The sequence below is a fragment of the Bos mutus genome, chromosome 9, assembly GCF_027580195.1.
Source record: "Bos mutus isolate GX-2022 chromosome 9, NWIPB_WYAK_1.1, whole genome shotgun sequence".
Lineage (NCBI taxonomy): Eukaryota > Metazoa > Chordata > Mammalia > Artiodactyla > Bovidae > Bos > Bos mutus.
Genome location: NC_091625.1, coordinates 76,160,109 through 76,172,431, shown reverse-complemented (window position 1 = coordinate 76,172,431; position 12,323 = coordinate 76,160,109). Strand labels below are relative to the sequence as shown.

General features: G+C 42.5%; 1 long non-coding RNA gene across 2 annotated transcripts in view; it reads left to right on the top strand.

The window, feature by feature from the left end:
• Positions 1 to 158: 158 nt before the first annotated feature.
• Positions 159 to 12,323, top strand: part of LOC138989177 (uncharacterized) — a 76,253-nt gene continuing 64,088 nt past the window's right edge. Inside the window, exon 1 of one of the 2 annotated variants that reach the window (XR_011465393.1) lies at positions 159 to 249. This is a non-coding gene — a long non-coding RNA (uncharacterized lncRNA). Of the gene's footprint in view, positions 250 to 8,471; positions 8,655 to 12,323 lie in introns of those variants that run through there. The other variant, XR_011465394.1, reaches the window with a different exon arrangement.

Genomic DNA, 12,323 nt, shown 5'->3' with positions numbered 1-12,323 from the left:
GCTCCGGCCGGCCGCTTCTCCTGCGGGTCCCGTGGGCTTGGCCGGGCTTTCCTTGGGAGTCTCCTCCGCCCTCGCCCTTGTATTTTAGTTAACAGGCACGCAGAGGCGTCCACCATGGGAGCCGGGGGCGGAGGAGGGCAGAGCAGCCGGCCCGTGGGGTTTCTGGTGTAACCGGCCCGGGAACCTCTCCCGCGGCCCCAGCCGCGCGGCGAGCCGGTTCTGCTGACGAGTCTACGCCTGCGGAGGGAGGTGAGCACGGCTCGCCCTCCTGAGTGCCTCAGTGGAAGGCGGGGGGCGGGGTGAGGCGATGCTTCTCCCGACTCTAACCTTGGCCGCCCCTGTCCGCACCCTCGTGGGCCGAATGCTCCGTGCCCGGGGTTGGATCCCGGGACAGAGGCAAGCAGGCCGCCCCACTCACACCTAGACGGGAGCTTAGGGTCCAAATGGCAGTCAGGGGCCCAGGGGAAGGAAGTGGGTGAGGCCACAGTCACACCCTGAGAAAATCTTGAACTGTCCTGGTTTCTTGTCCTCTCCCCACCAAAGAGCCCCCAAACCCTTAAGTCACCCCATCAGATGTAACAGGCTGGGAAAGTGTGATGGGAAAGAGAAAGAGGGGACAGTGGCCAGGCCCTAGTGATTTTAGAAGTTTTTGGTTAGATTTAGTCTTTTGTTTTCCTAAGAGAATTATTGAGAAAAAATTCACTTACCATACAGTTCACCCACCTAAGACATACCAGTCAATGGTATTTAGTGTGTATTCACAGTTGTGCAACTGCCACCACAGTGAATTTTAGAACACGGTCTTCATCTTCCACCCCCAAAAGAAACCCCACTGAAACCCCATTAGTCATTCTTAAATCTCCACCACCCAGTCCTAGGCAACCACTCATCTGCTCTTTGTTTCTGTTCTGGACCTTTCCTATAAATGGGATCATACAGTGTCTTAACACATCTGGCTGCTCTAACAAAATATCACAGACTGGGTAACTTCTAAACTGCAGAAATGTGTTTCTCACAGTTCTGGAGGCCGGAAGTCCAAGTCCAGCAAGGTCAGATGACAGTTCTCTTCCTCTGGCAGACTGCTTATTGTACCCTCACATGGCGGAAGGAGTTTTTTCTGGTCTCTTTTATAAGGGCACTAATCCCACTCATGTGGGGGTCTTTCTTCATGACCTCATCACTGCCCAAAGCCCCCACCTCTTAACCCATCATATTGGGCATCAGGGTTTCAACATACAAATGTTTAGGAGGACACAAACATAGCATATAGAATGTGGACCTTTCTGACTAGCTGCTTTCACTTGACAAAATATTTTCAAGGTTCATCAACATTGTAGCATGTATCAGTACTTCAGTCCTTTTAATGGCTGAAAAATATTCAGTTTGATAAGCGTTTTGTTTATTCTTTCATCAGTTGATGATCATTTGAATTGCTTCAAACTTTTGGCTTGAGTAGTAATACTGCTGTGCACATGTGTATATATGTTTCTGTTGGGCATGTTTTCATTTCTCTTGGGTAAAAGCTAGGAATGGAATTGCTGGGTCAAATGGTAACTCTATATTTACTTTTTTGAGGAACTGGCAGACGGTGTTTTAAAGTGACTGTACCACAGAATTCCCTGGTGGTCCATTGGTTAGAACACACTTCCACACTGGTGTGGGGTGTGAACTTTCTGTTTCTACATATCCTTACCCAACACTTGTTATTATCTGACTTTTTTATGATAGCCATTCTAGTGCTCTTGCCTGGAGAATCCCCATGGACGGAGGAGCCTGGTGGACTGCAGTCCATGGGGTCACTGAGGGTCGGGCATGACTGAGCGGCTTCACTTTCACTTTTTACTTTCATGCACTGGAGAAGGAAATGGCAACCCACTCCAGTATTCTTGCCTGGAGAATCCCAGGGACAGAGGAGCCTAGTGGGCTGCCGTCTATGGGGTCACATAGAGTTGGACACGACTGAAGTGACTTAGCAGCAGCAGCAGCAGCAGTGGGTCTACCTTAAAAATTTTTTGTTTTGATATATAGTTCACATAACATAAAAGTCACCATTTTATTTATTTATCTTTTTAATTTATTGATTTTAATTGGAGGCTAATTACTTTACAATATTGTAGTGGTTTTTGCCATACATTGACATGAATCAGCCATGGGTGTAAAACTCACCATTTTAACAAATACAGTTCATTGTTTTTCAGTATGTTCATCGTATTATACAAGCATCAGCACTAATTCTAGAGCATTCCATCACTCCAGAAAAAAGCCCTATACAATTTAGCAGTTACTCCTAATCTCCACTGGTGGCTCAGATCGTAAAGAATCCACCTGTCAATGCAGGAGACAAAAGAGACTTGGGTTTGATTCCTGAATTGGGAAGATCCCCTAGAGGAAGGCATGGTAACCCGCTCCAGTATTTTTGCCTGGAGAATCCCATGGACAGAGGAGCTTGGCGAGCTACAGTCCATGGGGTTGCTAAGAGTAGGACACGACTGAAGCAGCTGAGCACACAGCACACCCAGCCTCCGGGTCCCTGGCAATCAGTAATCTATCTTCTGTCTCAATAGTGTATAGAGTACATTGTTAGTCGCTCAGTCATGTCTGACTCTTTACTTTCTCTCTGTATGGATTTTCCAATTCTGGACATTTCATATAAATGGAATTATATATAACATGTGATCTTTGGTGACTGGCTTCTTTCACTTAGTGTTATGCTTCCAAGAGTCATCTGTGTTGTAGCATCTATCAGTGCTCCATTCCTTTCTGTTCCTGGATAATATCATGTTCTGTGGGCCTAGCGCTTTTAAAGCAATTGATGTCTTTTTGTTTCCTTCCCCTTTCCTGCTCAAACAGGTATGCAGTGGTCTGAGGATATATGACACTTTCTAGGGTTTATAGCAAATCTATTACTATTACTGAGATATGTTTGAATTATTTAGTGAAGGCTAAATAATTAATTTTGACTTATTTTTATTATTTTTTATTTTTATTTTATTTTATTTACAATATTGTATTGGTTTTGCCATATATCAACATGAATTTTAACTCATGTAACAGATGTGATCCATTCCATAGGTAAATTTGCCAAGTTGAGAATACAATTTTACCTTACAGCAATATTTTTTTTTAAGAGGAAAAGAAAGTAATTTACAGTGTTGCTTAAGAAATTTGTTGTTCTTTTTCACCTGTAGCATACCTTACAGTTATCAATGCTTTTTGAGGGGAAGAGTATTTTATTTGTATAAAAACTGAGGCTACATTTGGAGACATTCATTTTATAGGGTTTGAAATATACAATTAATTAAGATAACAGGTGACTAAGTTGAATTATATATATTTACAAGTTGATAATTAGTCATGTAAAAGAACAGAAGGAAGGAAAGAAAGGGATTTATTTTAAATTAATTTCAGTTAGAATGAACAATGAAATTCAGAAGACTCAAGTTTTATACTAACATGTCAAATTATCTAGCTAGTTTTCTTATTGATTAATTAAAGTAAAATTTTTTCTTTTTATTAGCTCATGTCTAACCAGTATTTACATGACATTGTGAAGATGTTTTATTTAAGATTTATGGCATTTGTGATGGTGCACTGTGGCACCTTTATATCACCAGGGTCTCCAAGTTCATCCCAGCAGGGGAGCAAGCACAGGAGAATCCTGCAGCAGGAATTTGAGCCATCTCTCATTATTCATGGCAGCTATGTATGTTCTATACACTCACCATGGACATTGAGCTAGTGAATACTGAGCCATTGGTACTACAGGAAATACAGACTTAGGTTCCTCTGAACCTCTGGTTATATTTTCATCAATATGTAGCCTTTTTAAAATCCATTCTGACAAACTCTGCTTTTATTAATCTATTTTGCCACACTGTGCAGTGTGTGGGATCTTAGTTTCCCAACCAGGCATTGAGCCCGTGCCCCTGCATTGGGAGTATGGAGTCTTAACCACAGGACTGCCAGGGAAGTCCCTAATATATGCTGTTAATTTATTAACACTGAACTCACAAAAAACAGCACTGTAACTTATGCGTTCTTGAAGTTTCTGTGTCTTCTCCAAAAGGCACATCCCATCCTTCTTTTCTCTTAGGATCACTTATAGCACTTCAGCACTATGCCTGAGAGGGCATTTAAAACAGCAAAATCACCAACAAAAAGCACAAAAATGTGAAAAATGTGCCACTAAATAAACTATGAGAAGGACAATGTATGAGACCTGTAAGTAGAAAACAGAGCTTAGCCTTGTTTGACTTTATCCGGGAATGTGTCTTTAGTGGCTTGGTTTTTTTCACCACTCTACGCATATACACGTCCACCCATGAGCCAGAAAGTGATGTATTGATGCGAGGGTTACAAAGATATATCAGCAAGTAGGTGAATTTGCAAGTATGGAACCTAGGAATCATGAGGATTGACTATAAGTGCTTCCTGCACTTCCATCCATATTTCATGGACCAAAGCACATCATCAGGCCTTAACTGACTTTGGGAGGGTGTGAAAGGGCAATCCCACCGTGTTGTCAAAGGAGAATTCAAATATATGAGAGAAGTACTAATGCCAATTGCTGATGTCTTTTGGTCATGGATTATTCCATCCTTGAAGCAGACTTTATTTCCCAGAGACAGTTGCCACATTGTCTCTCATCCAACATGCTGTTCCTATAACGTGACTTTGTTGCACCTGCCATGAGAGAATGAGGCCTCTGCTCCTATTCCTTGAAACTGTGCAGACTGTGTGACTTCTGAGGCCTGGTCATTAAAAACTTCCACCGAGTTCTAGGGCTACTGGCTCTTAGAAATCCAACAACCCTGCTGAAGGGGAGCCCAGGCAGTTCCAAGGAAAGCTACGTGTAGGTTCCTAGCTGAGGTCCTGACTGACAGCTGGCGACAACCACCACACGTGAGTGACCAGGGGTTCCGACAGCGCCAGCTCCTTGTCCTCCAGACAGCCTCCCTTCTTCCATGCTGAGGCCCCAGAGGTCACAGAGCAGACACAGGCAGTACCTACAGAATCTGTGAGCATTAAAAAAATGGCTGCTTTTTAAAATGCCGTTCTGTTTGAGGTGGTTTATTTCAGGAATAATAGCTAAAAGAGTAATTTATATGTCATCTATGAATGGTGCTGTAGTGGGTGTTGGTGGGGTTTAGAAACGTATAGAATTTTGCCCTTTGTTGCTGTTGTTGTTCAGTCACTAAGTTGAGTCCAACTATTTGCGACCCCATGGACTGCAGCGCGCCAGGCTTCCCTGTCCTTCACTATCTCCTGGAGTTTGCTCAGATTCATGTCCATTGAGTCAGTGATGCTGTCCAACCATATCATCTTCTGTTGCCCTCTTCTCCTGCCCTCGATCTTTCCCAGCATCAGGGTCCTTTTCAAAGAGTAGGCTCTTCACATCAGGTGGCCAAAGTATTGGAGCTTCAGCTTCAGCATCAGTCTTTCCAATGAATACTCAGGGTTGATTTCCTTTAGGAATGACTGGTTTGATCTCCTTCCTGTCCAAGTGACTCTTAATAGTTTCATCCAGCACCACAATTCGAAAACATCAATTCTTCAGTGCTCAGCCTTTTTTATTTTACATTCAAGTCATTGTTTACTCAGAGGCCATTCTTGTACTCACAATGTAATTAAATATTTGGTCTTTTTATAGTTACTACAATCTCAAATATAACTATAAAATGGATAGCAACTTGGTATTCTAATGGAAAATGTAATCTTTTCTTTTGCTTGGTTTCTCCTTTAGTTTGGGTAAGAATTTTAATAGTCATCCATTATTTAGACACAAAGCAACCCACGAAGCCCCGTTTACACTTGGTGCCTGACACATAATTGCTTGATAAATGTTGAATGAATGCCAATCTGAATTTATCAGACACTGATCGTGATTGAGTGTCTTTAGAAGCACCTGTGAACCACCTTTCTCATGGACCACAGAAAATGAAGAGACATTTATTCAATGTGGGGTTAAGGATAAGAAAGCTAAGGTCTAAAGCTGGGAATGTCTTTAAAAGTAAAACATCAATTCTAATCAATATGAGGCTGATATAACTTCTGAGACTGCAGTGAGTGTTTTTAAAAAACATAGAGGGATATCCACACTGATGTTAACAGGTTCATGACGTGAAGTAAAAGTGGAAACCAAATATACCACAACTAGGTAACTCACGGGAGAAGGCAATGGTATTTCCTCTGAAAAAATTTCAGATTTCTCTGGTTTCCTTGCCTAGAGTTGGCTTCCTTTGATCTGGGACAGCCTTCCTCCCAGGGCTGCATTATAACTGTGATGGGCCCAAAGCACTTTTGCTTTGGTGGGTCCCTTCCTCTGTAGAAAAATACAAACATTTGTATTTTATGTCTCTGTTGTTATAAAAATGAATATAATTTTTGATGCCCCCCCAAATTAACTTTTTAAATTCTGGTTTTAAAAGAAATTAAAATATTTTCATGGGCCCCTAAAAATGATGTGAGCTCTGGGCATTTAGCCTGGTAAGGCTGATGGCTGAGTAGGTTCTGATATCTTAGTTTCCCTACAAGAGAGTGAGAATGTCTGATATCGTATATGGGAAGATAAATAGAGAAAGGTACTAATACTTACTCTGCCCTTATGGTGGATGTGTGTTTTAACATCGGATCTTTTTATTAACAACTCTCTGAGGCAGGGCTTATTAGTGTGATAAAGGAGTAAATAATGAATAATTTAGAACCAAGAAGATTCAATGCTTAAAGTGAGAATTTGTAACTTTTGCCTCGCCTTGTTCAGAATCCAGATAGAGAGGATGAATGCTAATGCTGGCCTTTCAAAACATCCAACTATGTGTATTGTCTGAATATGGGGGGAGGAATTGGAGAAGGAGAAGCTTTATTTTAACTCTGTACGGCAAAGTCCTGCATTGCACTGAGAACATGGTGGGACTTAGGATGCCTTATTCTAATATCAGAGTACAGTGATCTCAGTTCCTTCACCAGGGACTGATTTGGTCTTTGGGACCACATGGTTTCTGAGATGAAGTTGTTGGTCTCATCTTTCCTCTTCTATATGTAAAACTTTCCCTCTCACCCCGTCTGACTTCTTTCAAGATTTTTCCTTTATTTTTGGTTTTCTGTGGTTTGAATTCGAAATGCCCAGGTGTAGGGGTATTTTTTGTTTGTTTTCCTGTTTGATGCTCTCTGAGTTTCCTGGATCTGTGATTGACATTAATTTAGGGAAATTTGTTGTCATTGTTGCTTCTAATATTTCTTTTCGCTTCCTGGTATTCCCATTATACCTATGTAACACCTTTTCAGTTTGGTTCAGTCACTCAGTCATGTCCGACTCCTTGCGACCCCGTGAACCGCAGCACACCAGGCTTCCCTGTCCATCACCCACTCCTGGAGTTTACTTAAATTCATGTCCATCGAGTCAGTGATGCCATCCAACCATCTCATCCTCTGTCGTCCCCTTTTCCTCCCGCCTTCAATCTTTCCCAGCATCAGGGTCTTTTATGGAGTAGGAAATGGCAACCCACTCCAGTATTCTTGCCTGGAAAACTCCATGAACAGAGGAGCCTGGTGGGCTACAGTCCATGGGGTTGCAAAGAGTCGGAGATGACTGAGCATGCACGCACCATCACCTTTTACAGTCGTCTCACGACTCTTGTATATTGTTTTATTTTTTTTCCAGTTTTTTGTTTCTCTTTGCTTTTCCCTTTTGAAATTTCCTATTAATATTTCCTTAGATTCCTTCCTCAACTGTGTCCAGTCTACTGATAAGCTCATCAAAAGCATTCTTCATTTCTGTGACAGTGTTTTTGGTTTCTAGCACTTCTTTTTGGTTCCTTCATAGAATTTCAGTCTCTCTGCAGACATTGCCCTTCTGTTCTTGTTGTCTGTGTTTTCCATTAGAGCTCTTTGCATATTAATCATATTTATTTTACATTCCTGGCCTGATAATTCCAACAACATTCCTGCCATCTCTGGATCTGTTTCTGATGCTTGCTCTGTTAATTCAAATTGTGTTTTGTGCCTTTTAGTATACAATTCTTTCTTGAAGGGTAAACTCGATGTCCTAGGCAAAGAGAACTGCAGTAAATAGGCCTTTAATTACGTGGTGGTTGGTGGTTAGATGTGGGGGAAGGGAAAATGTTTTATAGTTTTATGATTAGGTCCCAGTCTTTAAGTGAGCCTGTGCCACTGGGCTGTGAACTTCGTAAGTGCTTCTCTGTTGCTTTTTCCTTTTCTCCCCTTTATTAGAATAAGCTAGTTGGGTGTTTGCCCACTCTGCAGTGTAAGACTAGAATCAGCTGGGCCTGCAGATTCCCCGCCCCCTCCCAGGTGAGTTAGGTTCTGATAAAACCCAAGCAGGTTAGGCCCTGGAGAAGTAGTTCTCCTGAGGGCAGGCTTTGTTACAAAGAACAGAACGTGGTGATGGATTTCAGGATGGTCCCTCTTCCTCTCCTTCTGCTGGAAGCACAATAAGGTTTTTTTCTCAGAACTCCACTGTGAGAATCTGGTAGGGCTCCTAGAGGCAAAATTCACGGAGTGTGGGTCCCTCTGGAGTGTTTAGTTCTCAGGTTTGCCTACTCTGAGCCTCTGGCAGTCCTTCAGTTGCAGTTCGGTTTTCCCCAGCTCTGGCCCCGTTTCCTGAGGAGGTTTCTATGTGTGGGCTTCTGCTGAAGGTAAGTTGTGATTTTCTGTATCCATCTCTCTCGAGTGTGGGGCCAATGGTTTGCCCTATGACCACAGTTCGCTGAATTTAAGAGGAGCTGTTGATTTTTCAGTTTCTTGGGCTTTTTGTTGTTGTTATGATGGAGAAATGACTTTCAAGCTCCTTTCATGCCAGACCAGAAACTGGACTCCTTTTCTTTTGTAGAAAATGATGCCTTAGTGATATTTTCTGATCCAATGTAGAATTTAGTGAAAATGTCTACATTCTGGTCACTGTTACTATTATACTACCTCTTAAAAAAACAAAAAAACTACTTATTTGGCCATGCAGGGTCTTAGTGCAGCCTTGAGGGTTTTTAGTTGTGGTATGTGGGATCTAGTTCCCTGACCTGGGAGAGAACCCAGGCCTCCTGCATTGGAAACATGGAATCTTAACCACTGGGCTGCCAGGGAAGTCGCCTCCCTCCCATTCTTAATCTTTTCTGGCTACAGTTATTGCTTCTCCAAATACTTTTTAGCTGTTAAAATCTAGTTCTTTCATCCCTGGTTTTTTATAAATTCCACTCTGTGGCTTGGAGTGCTAACAGTTAGTACTACCCGTGTATGCCAGTTGTGTCAACATTTAAAAAAGGATGCACTGTTTACATGATTGTTTCTAATATTCTGTTTGCAAATCCTGCTTTGTGAGTTGAATTGGTAGCAGATGCACATTATGCTGTGGAGAAGGCAATGGCACCCCACTCCAGTACTCTTGCCTGGAAAATCCCATGGATGGAGGAGCCTGGTGGGCTGCAGTCCATGGGGTCGCCAGAGTTGGACACGACTGAGCGACTTCACTTTGCCTTTTCACTTTCATGCATTGGAGAAGGAAATGGCAACCCACTCCAGTGTTCTTGCCTGGAGAATCCCAGGGACGGGGAAGCCTAGTGGGCTGCCGTCTATGGGGTCGCACAGAGTCAGACACGACTGAAGTGCCTTAGCAACAGCACATTACGCTGATGGCTTCAGGGAAGTATTTACAGAGAATGTTGGGTTATAAATGATGGCTCAAAGCTAGATTTACACACTTATTTTCTCTAAACATGGTACCTTACACCTGGATAGAAGCTCACCTGTATTTTGTATCCACTCACATTACCTAGAAAATGACTTGTCTTTGTATTAGAATCTCTGGCTCTATTTCTGTTTAATTGGTCTATATGGGTCCTGATATCAGTATTTCTAAAAATTCCTTGAGTAATTCTACCATGCACTAGGGTTGAAGTCTACTGGTGTGTAGCAAGTGTCAGCAAACCTTTTCAGAACTGGGCAGTAAGTATTTGGGGCTTTGAAGATCAAATAGTCTCTGCTGTAACTACTTGACTCTTGATGTAGGAAGAGCCATAGACAAGTGGGAATGGCTGGGTTCCAATTTTATTTCTAGCCACTAAAATTCTAATTCATATAGCTTTCATGTGTCATGAAATATTCTTTTTTTTTTTTTGAACTATTGAAAAATGTAAAAATCAGTCTGTCTCACAGGATGTACCATAACAGGTTGCTTAAATGGTGTGTGGTGGGAAAGGTATTCTCTGATGAAAATATAGTGGAATTCGGCCTGGGGGCTGTAGTTTATTTTCTTACAGCTTGATTTGGTTCCACAAAAGAAAATGTTTCCTTTATCACTGGTAAAGTCTTCAGTGAGTCCTGGCATTGACTACTTATTTTAAGTAAGTCTACCAAAACATAAACACATTTATTGTTTGCTTATTTTGGGCTGTGCTGGGTCTTGGCTTTTCTCTACTTGCGGCGAGCGGGGGCTGCTCTCCAGTCGTGATGCGTGGGATTCTCACTGTGGCGGCGTCTCTTGTGGTGGCTCCATTGTGGCGGAGCACTGCCTCTGAGTTACTCAGGCTTCAGTAGTTGCAGCACATGGGCTCAGAAGTTGTGGCGCTCAGTCTCAGTTGTTCTGCAGCATGTGAGATCTTCCCAGACCAGGGATTGAATCTGTGTCTCCTGCATTGGCAGGCTGATTCTTTACCACTGAGCCACTAGGGAAACCCTATCAGAATATTTTAAAACATGACAATGCATTTCCATATTGGCCTTTGAAACTGTGGTATTTGGGATGCTTTTGTCTACAAATACCAAGCGTGGCTTAAATGGTTAGTGGTGGGAAAGGTATACTCTGATGAAAATATAGACATTTGCAGGGTTATTAGGCAGCATGACAATCATCAACCCAGGTATTGTCCATCTTTCTACTCTACTATCCTCAATACTAGTCCTGGCCAATGTCTTGCTTCTGGTTGCAGGGAACAGCCCTGCTGCTACTGCTAAGTCGCTTCAGTCATGTCCGACTCTGTGTGACCCCATAGACGGCAGCCCACCAGGCTCCTCCGTCCCTGGGATTCTCCAGGCAAGAACACTACAGTGGGTTGCCATTTCCTTCTCCAATGCAGGAAAGTGAAAAGTGAAAGTGAAGTTGCTCAGTCGTATCCGACTCATAGCCACCCCATGGACTACAGCCTACTAGGCTCCTCCGTCCATGGGATTTTCCAGGCAGGAGTACTGGAGTGGGGTGCCATTGCCTTCTCCAAGGAACAGCCCTAGGTACCGCATACAGACATGTAACATCCAGCAGAGAGGAAGAGTGTTTCCTTCCATGCATTTATTTTTAATGTGAGGCAGTCTTTTTTTAGAGCAAGCCTCTCCTCCTGTGTACATTTCCCCCATCAGCCCCAAAGACCAAATCAGTCCCTGGCCAAGGAATTGAGATCACCATGATTAACTCTCATTGTGTATCCACTGGTGTGGGCAGGGGGAAGGGAAATCTGTCTGCCTCTCACAGGCGGTCCTAGGATTTCAGAACCAAATCAGGGTCTGTTAGCAAAGGAAAAGGAAGAAATGGCAGTTGGGAAATCAACAGAGTCTCACAGAGAACTAGATTCTTAGGATTAAAAAAAGAAGGCTGTCTGCTGAGCTTCTCATTGCCATTTGTTTATTTACTTCCCTTAAAGACCATTAGAGAATTGTTTAGTACAATTTTCCTGAAATAAATTTTATTGATTTTTCACTCAGATTATATTTTGCTTAAGTCTTGAAAGAAGTTGCTAGTATTTCTATCAGATTACATTTGAAAAGTAATGCAGTGTACTTTGTTATTTTTCTACAACTCTACCATGTTGTGTATCTAGTATAAAAATGTTCATGTCAAAAATTTTGAAGAGTCATCATTTTTTGTTCATTTTGAACCATCAGAAGGTTGTTTAGTTTATACTATGAAAACAAAAAAGTTTTACCCCTGAAATTACAGCACTGAATACAAATTTAAGGACCTTGTGTGCCACCTTGCCACCCCCATGGGTATCCGGATACAGCCCCCAAGTGTAAATGACTCACTTCTACCTCCCCATTTGAAAATCACAGAGGGAGATTTGTATCCATTCCAAATTCAGCTATGTCCATCTTATTTTGAGCCCTGACCCCCAGTCTGGAGTGGGCACTGAAATTCCACATTTGCAGTTTTCTTGGGAGACCAGCTGGCACTATGAAAGGTGCTCTGACCCAGGTCAGAGAGGCTTCTGGTCCCAGCTCTGCCTCTTAGGAGGTATTTAACCTCTCTCAGCTCTAGTTTTGACATCTGCAAAGCAAGAGCTTGAACAATGTGATTTATAAGACCCCATTAGAGCTTATCTGTG